The sequence below is a fragment of the Danio rerio genome, chromosome 6 (assembly GCF_049306965.1).
Source record: "Danio rerio strain Tuebingen ecotype United States chromosome 6, GRCz12tu, whole genome shotgun sequence".
Taxonomy (NCBI): domain Eukaryota; kingdom Metazoa; phylum Chordata; class Actinopteri; order Cypriniformes; family Danionidae; genus Danio; species Danio rerio.
The window spans coordinates 12,707,946-12,720,957 of NC_133181.1; the positions used below are offsets into that span (position 1 = coordinate 12,707,946).

The following is a 13,012-nucleotide window of genomic DNA, read 5'->3' on the forward strand; positions in this document are numbered from 1 at the left end:
TTTCTTTACGCGTTTACCAGCTGACTGCTTACCTTTGTATGGACGGCTTTCCCGCAGTCACCATTTTGTCCAGTTAGCTCATCATGTACATCAGTCGACTTGAGGTGCAAAGAGGAGTTGGCCATGATGACAGGGTTCAAGTCCGGCGAAGAACCATTCCAGAAAGCTGGTATGACAAAAACAAAAGCCAACATAATAAAATAAAGAAGTAAATAACAGGGTGAGAATGTGGTAAAATCTGAAAACGTAGTAAAAATTAGACAAGGTTTTTTCTTTATGGATTGCTTTTTAAAACTGTTAGTTGGGTTTGGGGAAGTGTGTAGTCGGGTCAATCGGTGCTTTTGAATACACTATTGGTTGGGTTTAGGGAAGGAGGAGGGTGGGTCAGTTGATCGATTGGTCAGTCAGTCAGTCAGACAACAGCGGCCTCTGGTGGATTTACTTGAGAAAAGCAGGTGCGAATGGCACTCAAGATAAATCTGAAATCTCAAAAAGCGCACACAGCGGCCTCTGGTGGACTTGCGAAAAAATACTGCACAAAAACATACTTCCTGGGACGTATTTGGCACTCTCCAGAAATGTATAAAGAGGAAACTCATATACATTTTTCAGTATGTAGCTTTTATTGTTCTACCACTTACAGTACGCATCAGAAACAAAATATATTACAATATCAGACCTTCTGCTCTGGAGGGCTCCTCATTTAATGTTTGTACACCATGTACGACAGTAACAATCGTTGTAAGTTGACTTATAAGTATAACTGCTGATAAAGCTTTTCAGCTGCTTAGAACTGTTTCCTTGTAGCAGACAATAACTTCACTGGATGTGCATTTTAATTTTCTATACAGCTGAAACCTGTTTCGAAAATATACATTAATGCATAAAAGGAAATATCTGGAAAAAAATGGCTGCGATTACTGTTTAAGTTAAAAAAATAAATTCAAACTTTTTTCCAATGAGGGGCGGCACGGTGGCTCAGTGGTTAGCACTGTCGCATCACTGTCGCAAGAAGTTCACTGGTATGATTCCCATCTGGGCCAGTTGACATTTCTGTGTGGAGTTTGCATGTTCTGTGTTGGCATGGGTTTCCTCTGGGTGCTCCGGTTTCCCCCACAGTCCAAAGACATGCACTATAGGTGAATTGGTAAACAAAAATTGGCCGTATGAATGTCTGAATGTGAGAGTGTATGGGTGTTTCTTAGTACTGGGTTGTGTGCATCCTCTGTGTATAAACATCTGCTGGAATAGTTGGCGGTTCATTCTGCTGTGGTGAACTCTGATAATCAGAGACCAAGCCGAAGGAAAATTAATGAATGGATTAGGGCTGGGCTATGTTGACCAATTTGGCATTGTATAATGTCTAATGTGAAACATCGCTATGAACGATGGCATCGTCATCATAGGCGGCAGTGAATGAATTATTTATGAGTATTACATTCATAATGATTTAATTATTTGTAGCCTACCATTTCAACTACCTGACCCACATGGTCTTTGTTTTACCCAAAATCACTCATAAATAAATAAAGAATCGAGTTGCACACAAATTACCACCTGTCAATCACTTTTTCCGCAGGACTCTGGCCTGAATATGCAGAGTGATCTGTGTTATTATAATGGCGTCGACCAACTTGATTGGTAAAAAAGGTGCACAATCAACAGAAACCAACCAACAGTATCTGAGGTTTTCACTAAAATTACTAAGTACAAGCCTGAAAGCGAAAGATTGAAGCAGTGTACTGACGCTGTTACACGCTACCTGATAGATTCAAAAGACTAAAGAGTCGTTAGATAGGGACAAGATTAAATAATCACGTCTAACAACTATAGTAAGTCGCGATCCAGCGGTACATCCTTGATAAACTTTTGTGGTCAAAGCACCCGCTGACTGCCTGGAGATCAGACGTGTGCATATGCTGCAGTGCATGTCAGAGTGTGTGTGTGTGTGTCTGTGTATGGTAACGTGATGTGCATTTTCAGCGGTATAGTATGGACAGAGATGTTTTTAGAAATGCTGGATAAAATGCCAATATGGACGTGGATCATTTTCGTTCTAAAATGCTATTTTAAAACTAAGACATATTAGTGTAAACGGGGCAGTGTATATTTTTTGCAAGCGGGTTGCTGCCGAGAAAGGGGCAAGATGGAGGATTGCGATGCCGGCTCAGCATCGTGATGTCTGTCGGCCATCTGCGATGGACGATGGCATAGTCTATCGACCCAATCCTAGAAAGAATGTTCCTATATGAGCAAAGATACCAGTTTTTTTTTGTCCATTGTGATTCATTATATACAGTTGAAGTCAGAATAATTAGCCCCATGTTTTTGGCCAAGAAAAGAAAGTGAAAAACAACTAACCTCTATTCCAATATACAGATTTTTAGCAAACAAATTTTAGATGAAGGTTTGTTAAACTAGCAACAGTAGGTTAAACTACTTCTGTTATAAAGCCACGATCACACTGCACTTTTCGCTCCATAGACTTCCATTCATAAGCATGTAAATGTGGCAGACCAGAAACATGAGCATGTGATTTGCATTTCACTGCATTCAAAAGTTCAAGCTTGTTGAGTTCTTACCTGCGAAATCACATCAGCAGTGAGATTAATAGAAGATCATTTAAAATAAGAAGTTTAAAATATGGAGCAATCTCTCACTTTTTATTAATGTTTAATCATATTTTTTAACCCCGCCCCTTTTCGCAGCGCCACACAACAGAATGTTGCAAGCACAAGCTCTACTGTGACCGTCTCTTTGGACAAAAATGTCTGCTAAATGACTAAATGTAAATGTAATTTCCATGACTTTTCCAAAACCTCGTGGGTTTTTTCTGTTTTTCCAAAACTTTTCCAGGCATGGAGAATGCCAATGTCAAAATTCCATGACTTCTTCAGGTTTTCCATGACCGTATGTACCCTGAGTTTAAGAATGTGTATAATATAATGTATTGAAATGGTGCAGTGGGGTGGGGGACTCTGCAAGAGCAAACATAATTTGTCTCTATTTTTCAAATCTTTGAATTGTTTCGAGTAAAATGTCAATAAAAAGATCTGAACAAAAAAACTTTTATACTTTCAGTTCTTTCCAGTGAATCTGATTTACTTAAATACTTTCCCATTGTCTTGCAAGGTCATATACTTTAAACAAGCAGATCAGCATACATAACCAACCTATCTAACCAACCTATCTTAGCCATGTCTGCTGGTGGAGCAACAAAATACATAACATTTTTAAAGTATTAGCAGATATTAAGAGACAGTTCAGAAAGACTTTAAAGACTGCTAGTGGATATGTAGCTGCAAAGTTACATGCAGTTCTAAGGGGACCATCAAAATAAAGTGTTATTGGCGTGGCTGAGATCTTGTTTTCTGTATTGTAATTAAGCCTTTGTTATTGAAAATACTTTCAAAATGTAAAACTAATAAAAACACTTGTTAAAAAAATAGAAGAAAATACTTTCAAAGTTGTTCCTTCTTTATTTTTTGCTAATTAAACTGGTAATGCTGCCAGCAAATCTATGCCTCTTCACTCCTTGCTGATTTGCTCATCACTCCTTGCGGATCAATCAGCACATGCTAAAAACACTCTCTTTTGCAGGACAAATACCAACTGCTGGCATCACATGCAAGCTTCCTATGTCACAATGCATTTGCTACACGATCAATCCCGTGTCATAAATATGCAACCATATGAAATCAGTGGACAGATGAAAATACAAAAGGGTACATTGATTGAAATGATGTGAATCTCACGGGCAATAAAAGCAGGCGTTGTCACACTGAAACGCCTGAAGTGATATGTGAATTACGAAGCACGCATGGGTCAACAGATGTTTTGATGATGTAATCCATTACAAACTACTTCACGTAGGGGTGGAATCGGCAGAGTGATTAGAGAGCAGTTTGTCATTTTCCAGCACTACGATGCATCAGCATTACGCAGTTTGTTTTTACGTCAATGCAAAAAAATTGTGGAGGCACGGTGTTCGTATTCACAATACTAACAAAATCACATGCAATATCTGGTCTTGTATACAACTACTGTAATTGGGAGGATAATATGTGGTTTGTTGGGATCTGCGTCCAGGCAACTAGTCATCCGCCACATGTGGATTGTCTGATAATGGTTTACGATTATGCAATATATCAGCTACTTTTGTGCAATATCTGAACTTTTGTACCACATCGAGACATATTGCACACAACGAAGCTCTTATGAGAGATTGAATGTTCTGCAAACAAATCTCTATAGAGACAGCCTTAAAAATACTACATTTACAAAATAAAGTTCATACACGCACAGCACAATTAAGTGAAGTTTATGTATAAACAAATTTCGAGAGGATCACGTGCTTATGATTGCTAGCAGCTGACCCGCATTATCCAATTCACTACTATCCAATCAGATGACTCCTAAACTACTATAAATACCCTGGGGTTTATTCCATTGCTATCTTCGTTTTGAAGGATCTTCGTTTTGAAGAGGCAGCTTCACCGTAGCTAGCTCCGTTGAAGAACCTACTCTAAACCAGCATGGACAACCAAAGCATCTACAAGCTATCACCTACCAGCTATCACCTACCAGCTACAATCTACCAGCTACCATCTACAAATTACCAGCTATAATCTACAAGCTACTAGCTATAATTTACAAGCTACAATCTACAGCAGCAACAACAACTGCAGCAACAACAGCAACAACAACTGCAGCAACAACAACAACTGCAGCAACAACAACAACTGCAGCAACAACAACAACTGCAGCAACAACAACAACTGCAGCAACAACAACAACTGCAGCAACAACAACAACTGCAGCAGCAACAACAACTGCAGCAACAACAACTGCAGCAGCAACAACAACTGCAGCAGCAACAACAACTGCAGCAGCAACAACAACTGCAGCAGCAACAACAACTGCAGCAACAACAACAACTGCAGCAGCAACAACAACAACTGCAGCAACAACAACAACTGCAGCAACAACAACAACTGCAGCAGCAACAACAACTGCAGCAACAACAACAACTGCAGCAACAACAACAACTGCAGCAGCAACAACAACTGCAGCAACAACAACTGCAGCAGCAACAACAACTGCAGCAACAACAACTGCAGCAACAACAACTGCAGCAACAACAACTACTACTTCAAAACAACTCCAACAATTGCATCAACGACTTCAACAAACATCAAACCTTCCACTTCAACGCATCTGCTGTGTCTTCAACCCTATTCTCCAGCAAATGACAGCCAAAAACTCCAAAGCCATTGCAATGAAACTGAACCATTACCTTTTTCCTAGCGGTGCACATGCTATGCACATGAAGGGAAGCTTTGCAAAATAACCTTACCAAACATTTAGACTAAAACACTTATAAATCTTTTGAATAACAAGACTAGTGTAAACAATGATTTTAACTAAAGATACTCGCCTCTTGCCCGTCCACTGATCCATAACATCTAACAGCTTGTTTGCTGGAATGTTCAGCAAGCAACAGCTCAAGTCATAAACAATGGTGAACTTGATCAACAAAATGGCCGCCGGGCTTTTTCACCTTTGGCACGCTTGACTGGCTCTCCTTAAGCCAATAGCTGTAAGGAGAAGCATCACCACCCAATAAGCTCTCTGGAGAAGGTCCTGCCCTCTCTCTTGACTCTGTTGCAAGTCTTATGAATGAATTTGGACCAGACAAGCTTATGAATGAAGTTAAGATACCAACAAATGTTATTCATGGATTAAAGTAAAGCCAATTACTAACATTCCATTCACAGTTTTACTAAGTGGTGACATCGCCCTTGAAGTCTCAGAGTTCAGAGTTTGATGTTAGCAATTAAAAAAAAATAAATAAATAAAATAAATAAATAAATAAATAAATTATACACAGAGCACTGGGGTCCAATTACACTAGACCAGTGACTCATTTATTCATACACTAGTGTCTTATGTAAGCTTATAATGGCAAGTCAGTTGGATGTGAAACAGCAACAAACAACTTCCTGATTGGCTGCTATGAATAGGAGGACATTTCTGACAACGGATCTTCAATAAACACTTCCAGGACCACCAGACAAACTATACCCTATATCCTCAGCTCTCCATCCAGTTGCCATTCTGTGGGGGGATGAATGCTCACCTCTACCATCCTTGCACGTAGCGACATCAAGCTATCAGACCATGCATTAATAAAAAGACCATGACATTTGGCTGCAGAACCTGACCCTCATCCAACCCATTACATTTTATATGCTCTTCAAATACAATCACACTCTACATAAAGGATGCATTTCCACTCACATAGCTCACATCCACGATGCCATATTTCTCAAATTGCTTGAATTGCATTGTCACCCTGATACTAACTTCTGATTTCTGATTTCAGATCTAACCCGGGCGTTCCAGCTCTCCCTTCCTTAACCTTATTCTGCTCCAATCTACAATCTGCGACTACCGAACCTGCAACAGTGAATTCGTTAATCAAAAAGAATCGATAATAAACTCATGATAGTACTATTCTTGCCCCACTGTTCAGCGTTCGTGTATTAGTCCTATTGACTTTGCGACTTGAGAATTCTCTAGCAAAAACCCTTGATTATTGGTCTCCGCTCCTCACAATTCTATATTCCTAGCATTAACAGCACCATTCCATCAGACGAATACTCGCTGAATTATCGTGATATAGACCAAGCAATTTCGCTCATCAGTTTAGCCGGCCGCAATGCTTGGCTTGCAAAAAATCGACATTTCATCCGCCTTTAAAATCATGCCAATTCACCCAGACTTCTGGCACCTTTTTGGCATTCATTGGCGCTCACAATTTTACTTTGCAGTCCGATAAACTTTCGGCTGCAAAAGTAGTCCTAAAATTTTCGATATGCTTAAGAAGCATCATGCTGGATTTTATCTAATAACTACGAAATCCCGCATATCATCCATCTCCTCAATGATTCTCTCCTTATTTTTCTCCTCCTCCCTACCTTCTCACCCCCAGCTAAACACCTATCGATCACCCAAAGGTTTTCGAAAATCTAGGCATCCCCCTCGCAGAGGAGAAACAGCCGGTCCCAGCACTTCCATAGAATTTCTGGGCATCAACTTAGATTTGAATAAATTTCAAGCATCCCTTCCCAAAGAAAAGATTGACCGTATAATCTCTTTATCTCAAATTTTCCTCGAGAAACCATCATGCACCAAACGCGAACTGCTATCTATTCTCGCGCATTTCAATTTTGCGATGCGCATAATTCCCCAAGGCCGCCCGTTTATTACTCACCTCCTTCAGCTCTCCACCTCGGTCCCCGGTTTAGAAGATACCATATATCTTTCTAAACCCAGTCGCAATGAACTCAGCTTATGGATCTCCTTCCTTAAGCAATGGAACGGCTGTTCCTTTTTCTATAGCGACCTAATTTCTTCCCCGGTGGATATTAATTTATTCACTGACCCTGCCCCCTCAGTCGGGTTCGGCGGCTTTTACCAAGGTCACTGGTTTACTTCAACGTGGCCCGCAGATGCTCAGTCTACCCAGAAATCAGCAATCATCTGCGCTTTCGAACTCTACCCCATAGTCGCAGCAGCGCTTTTATGGGGAGATGAATGGTCCGCCTCTAGCATTCTCGTTCATTGCGACAACGAAGCCACCGTTTATTGCATTAATAAAGGACGCTCGCACGCACTTCCAATTATGCCCTTACTAAGACGCCTCCTTTGGACGGCAGCCAAAAGCAATTCATTATGACTGCTAGACATGTTCCAGTTTGCAAAAATCAAATTGCTGATTCTCTCTCTCACTTTCTTTTCCAGAAATTTCGGCTCTTGGTACCGGAAGCAGACCAGCATCCAACACCTGTTCCACTCTATTCACAAATGATATTGCCATAAAACTTCCATATCTCTGATCCTTTACGCTGTCGCAAGGACCCTTGAGTTATATTCAGAAATGGCTATCACATCCAATTTCAATCCCGCAATACACCCCACTATATCTGATCTAACACTGCTGAATGCTGAAACACTCGCCTTTTTCATTAAGCAAAGCAAAACAGATCAGATAAGCAAAGGGCATTTTGTTTACATATTTAACATATTTTCCCCCACTCAGCCATTCCAAACTCTCCTAGCTTTCTCCATTCAAGGAGAGCAAAAGAGTCCGACCCACATGCCCCACTTTTTACTGATGACGCTAACCGTCCAGTAACCCGTTTTTGGTTTTAAAAACATCTGAAAGAAGTCCTTCGCCTTTCGGGCTTTTCCCCCGAATTGTATTCCAGCCATTCATTTAGAATTGGCGCAGCCACCACAGCAGCTCACAAAGGTCTATCCCCACACCAAATCCAGACCCTAGGCCGCTGGTCCTCCGATGCCTTCAAAGCTTACATTCGCCTCAGCCGATCCCACCTCAAGACAGCCCAGCTAGCCCTTATCAGCTAAATTCCAAACTCCAACTAGGGGTACGAGCTCGACCCTAAGTAGGCTGGAGTACGTGTGTGTGTGTGCTTGCGTATGGGTGCGCATGGAATGTGTGTGATTGCTCGCGCAAAGACAGCGTGCGTTTGCACACGTATACATGCATGTTGCACGCAGATATGTATATGGGTACAGGCGTACGTCTAAGTATACATATGTATGTGCAAGCAATGAGTATGTGAGCCTAGGGGCACTACATGTTGTGCAGGTTGCATGTATGCTCTTAACTTTCCTTTCAAACCTACTATGCTCCTTCCCTCACCATGCTCTGACCCCCGCAGGGGTCCAATCCGAATTCGACTCTCGCGAGTCACCCCTAGCCCATCCCCGGCCACCCCTTCACTACCACCCCCAGTAAGAGCCTGCACTACCCCCTCCCTCTTCCCGACTCTTACTGCCCCCCCCCCCCCATAGCTCTGACCCCCGCAGGGGTCGCGCTGAGCTTCGACTCTCGCAAGAGTCACCATTTGCGCCCCACCCAGGCCATTAGAAATGGTATGTATGCGCATGTTATACGCATACATCCGATGTATACCTGTTCCGATGCGTGTGCATGCACATGCCGAAACAGGAATAGACGCACGTGCATGCTCACGCACGCAGGTTATCCCCTCTCTCCTTTTCTTCCTTTGGCGTCGAGTTCCTCCGCCCTCTCTTTTCTTCCTTTCTCATAGGCCATCAATCCTCAGCTCTAACTCCCGCAGGAGTGACTAAAACGAGCTTCGACTCTCGCAAGAGTCCCGCCCCGGCCACCCCCTGCTGCAGTCTCCACCGCCCCCTCCCTTTCCCAGACTTCAGCAGGGGAAAATGCCCACAGCAGCTCTGACCCCCGCAGGGGTCGCTCCGAGCTTCGACTCTCGCAAGAGTCAATCACCACCCACGCCCGGCCCTTACCATGTAATAACCATATATATTCATATATATTTATATATGCATATATACTTCTATATTCTCCTTTTCTTCTTTCTGGCGTTGAGATTCTCCGCCTGGCAATTATTTGCCCCTTCTTTCTTCCTTACAGCGTGAGTGCTTCCGCTACTTTTACCCTTCTCTGATCTTCCCCCTTATCTCCTTACCCTCCTATTTCCTCAATTCTTTTTTCAGCGTTGAGTCCTCCGCTAACTGTCTTTCTTTCAGCGTCACTCTTTCGCTATGTTCTTCCTTACGCATAGGCCCTCAATCCTCAGCTCTAGCCCCCGCAGGGGCGACTAAAACGAGCTTCAACTCCCGCCGGAGTTCAGGCCCTGGCCACCTCCCACCCTCTCATGCAAGAGTCTCCACCGCCCAAATCTTCCCGACTCTTGCTTGAGCAAACTAACCCCAGCTCCCACCCCCGCAGGGGTGTATATATTTGAGCCTTGACTCCCGCGGAGTCTATCCAGCCCTGCCCCCACCCCGCCTAAGCTCTAGCAGCCTACTTTGCTCTGCTCCCTTAGAAGCTTCTCTTCCTAAGCTATCAACGCTATATCCAGCAGCCGGATATGGCTTGTTACACCTGCTTTTTGGGGGGCTCTTCAATACGCGGCTGCTGTCCCGAGCTATTCAAAGGCATTTTTGGGGAGTTCCCGAGATCTACCTGAGCTCAAACTCCCCTCCCGCTTTGCAACGGGAGGGAGTCCTGGGCTCGAGGATCTCATGAGCTCAGGGCTCTCTCCCGGGACAGCATGCCAAACAAGCTTATAATTAATCATCAGCTAAGTGTGAACTCTTGAAGTGAAGTTTATGTATAAACAAATTTCGAGAGGATCACGTGCTTATGATTGCTAGCAGCTGACCCGCATTATCCAATTCACTACTATCCAATCAGATGACTCCTAAACTACTATAAATACCCCGGGGTTTATTCCATTGCTATCTTCGTTTTGAAGAGTCCCCCCTTCCTCCCCTACGCCTCCTTCTTAGACGGGTGACACGGTGGTCCAGTGCCTAGCACTGTCGCCTCACAGCAAGAATGTCTCTGGTTCCTGGCTCTACCAAAACTAGCAGACATTTCTGTGTGGAGTTTTGCACTTCTCCCCGTGCTAACGTGGGTTTCCCCCGGGTTCCCCGGTTTCCTCCCACCACCCAAAAACATGCAATTAAGCCAATTGAACAAGCCAAATTGTCAACATAGACACGCTCCTAGTTAGTAATTAGTTTCAAGAGCATTCACTTGCTACAGCAGGGGAGTTCCCGAGATCTACCTGAGCTCAAACTCCCCTCCCGCTTTGCAACGGGAGGGAGTCCTGGGCTCGAGGATCTCATGAGCTCAGGGCTCTCTCCCGGGACAGCATGCCAAACAAGCTTATAATTAATCATCAGCTAAGTGTGAACTCTTGAAGATAAAAAAAATCCAATTTGTAAATTCAAAGAACAATTTGTAAAAACACTATTAAAAGTCATATTTTTGCAAGATAAATTGGATTTGTTTATTTTTAAATAATGTTTTGAACATACAAGTTAAATTCATGCGTTTATGGATCGTGTTTTGGACTTACTAATTAGATGTGTATGTATGAATCATGCTTTGAACTTCCTAAATAGACAAATTTAATTTGTAATCGTGCTTTGAAACTTCCAAATAGATTCATGCATTTATGAATCGTGCTTTAAATTTACAAATTGGATTTGTGTAGTTACGAATCACGTTATGAACTTACAAATTACATTTGTGAATTTATACATTTTTGAAAGTTTTGAACTTACGGATTGGATTTGTGTATTTATAAATTGTGTTTTGAACTTACGAATTAGATTTATGTATTTTTGAATTGAGCTTCGAACTTACAAATGAAATTTGTTTATTTATAAATTGTGTTTTAAACTTACAAATTAGATTTGTGTATTTATAAATCGTGTTTTGAACTTACGAATTAGATTTGTGTATTTATGAATCGTGTTTTGAATTTACGAATTAGATTTGTGTTTCTATGAATTTTGCTTTGCACTTACAAACGAAATTTGTGCATTTATAAATCGTGTTTTTAACTTACGAATAAGATTTGTGTATTGATTAATCGTGTTTTGAACGTACGAATTAGATTAATGCATTTATGAATCGTGCTTTAAACTTATAAATTAAATGTATGTATTTAGGAATCGTGCTCTGAATTTACGAATTAGATTTGTGCATTTATGAATTGTGCTTTGATCTTACGAATTAGATTTGTGTATTTATGAATCGTGTTTTGAACTTACGAATTAGATGTGTATTTATGAATCGTGCTTTGAATTTATGAATTAGATTTGTGCATTTATAAATCGTGTTTTGAACTTATGAATTAGATTTGTGTATTTCTGAATTGCATATTGAAGTTATGAATTGTATTTGGTATTTGTGAATTTTCTCTTGTAAATGTGTTATTTTTTTAGACTGATCCATAAATCTCAACCTCCCACTGCAAGTAATATAAAGCAATACTGGCAATAAAAATGACTTTTTTAAAAATGTCGAAGGCATCACTGTCACTTTAAGCAGGCCAAGGCTCATGGCATGTGTTATAGATCTTTGAGAGATGGTGAATGATTGTAGATACAAGTGAAATTTCAAAATCAGCAAGAGCTTAATGTTCAGACAGTCATAGGTTTTGATGATTACAATCAGTTTCATATTAAAATAGAAATAATCCGTTTGCCATTCCAAAGGGGATTGTAATACTAATGATTAAAGACTTATTGAGGCCAGTTCTCACAAATCAAACACAGACTAAAATACAGAGAGAATGATCTTCCATGATAAAATGCATGATTGTGATTCGTTAATTACAAGACTAATGACAAATGTTAGCATTTTATTCAAGTAAACAAATACTGCAATTTTATAAAAATAAAAATAAAAATGTATTTGATTTGCTGCTGCACCGACTTCCAGTTCCCCAACGAGTCACAGATTTTATTGGCAGAGTCAGCCTTCATTATAGCAAATTATTACCAGTACTTATGGAAACAGAGATCATTTAAAACATATTTAATTAATAAAGCAAACATGGTTATTTGATAGTACATGAATGTTGTAAAGATGACCGCAGCTTCAGTCTATTTAAAGTTCAATGACCTTACTCAGATCAGCTGCTCTGAAACCAAAAACTCGAGTTTTTAATCTCTCAGTAAAGCTGCGGTCACACTGGAGTTTGAGCTTGCGAAATTCTGTCGTACGGGGCTGCGAAAAAAGGTGGAATTAAACAAGTTGATTAAACATAAAAATAAAAAAAACTGCGAGATTGGTCCATATTTTCAATTTCTGTACAGAGAGGTCATGTTTTGATCCTTGATTGGTCTCACACACTCATGTGATGCGATTTCGCAGGTCAGAGTTCAACCAAAGCTTGAACTTTCCAACGAAGCAAACTGCAAAACTTGTCGCACGAGACGTACGACCTTGTGTTTCCAGTCTGATGCGTGCATATGAATGGGAAGAAAAGTCCAGTCTGACCGAAGCTTATCAACTCAGAGTTCAAGTTTAAACTCAGAGTTGGTTGAACCTCCTTACTGAAACAGGCCCACAGTTTAAGACATTAGGAAGGTAATGATGACTCGCAGGGGGACTATCACAATGGAGTGTCAG

General features: G+C 41.1%; 1 long non-coding RNA gene across 1 annotated transcript in view; it reads right to left on the reverse strand.

Annotated features, from left to right (window-relative positions):
* Window positions 1-13,012, reverse strand: part of LOC141386194 (uncharacterized) — a 40,006-nt gene that overhangs the window by 26,752 nt on the left and 242 nt on the right. Inside the window, exon 2 of the long non-coding RNA XR_012407684.1 lies at window positions 33-166. This is a non-coding gene — a long non-coding RNA (uncharacterized lncRNA). The remainder of the gene's footprint in view (window positions 1-32; window positions 167-13,012) is intronic.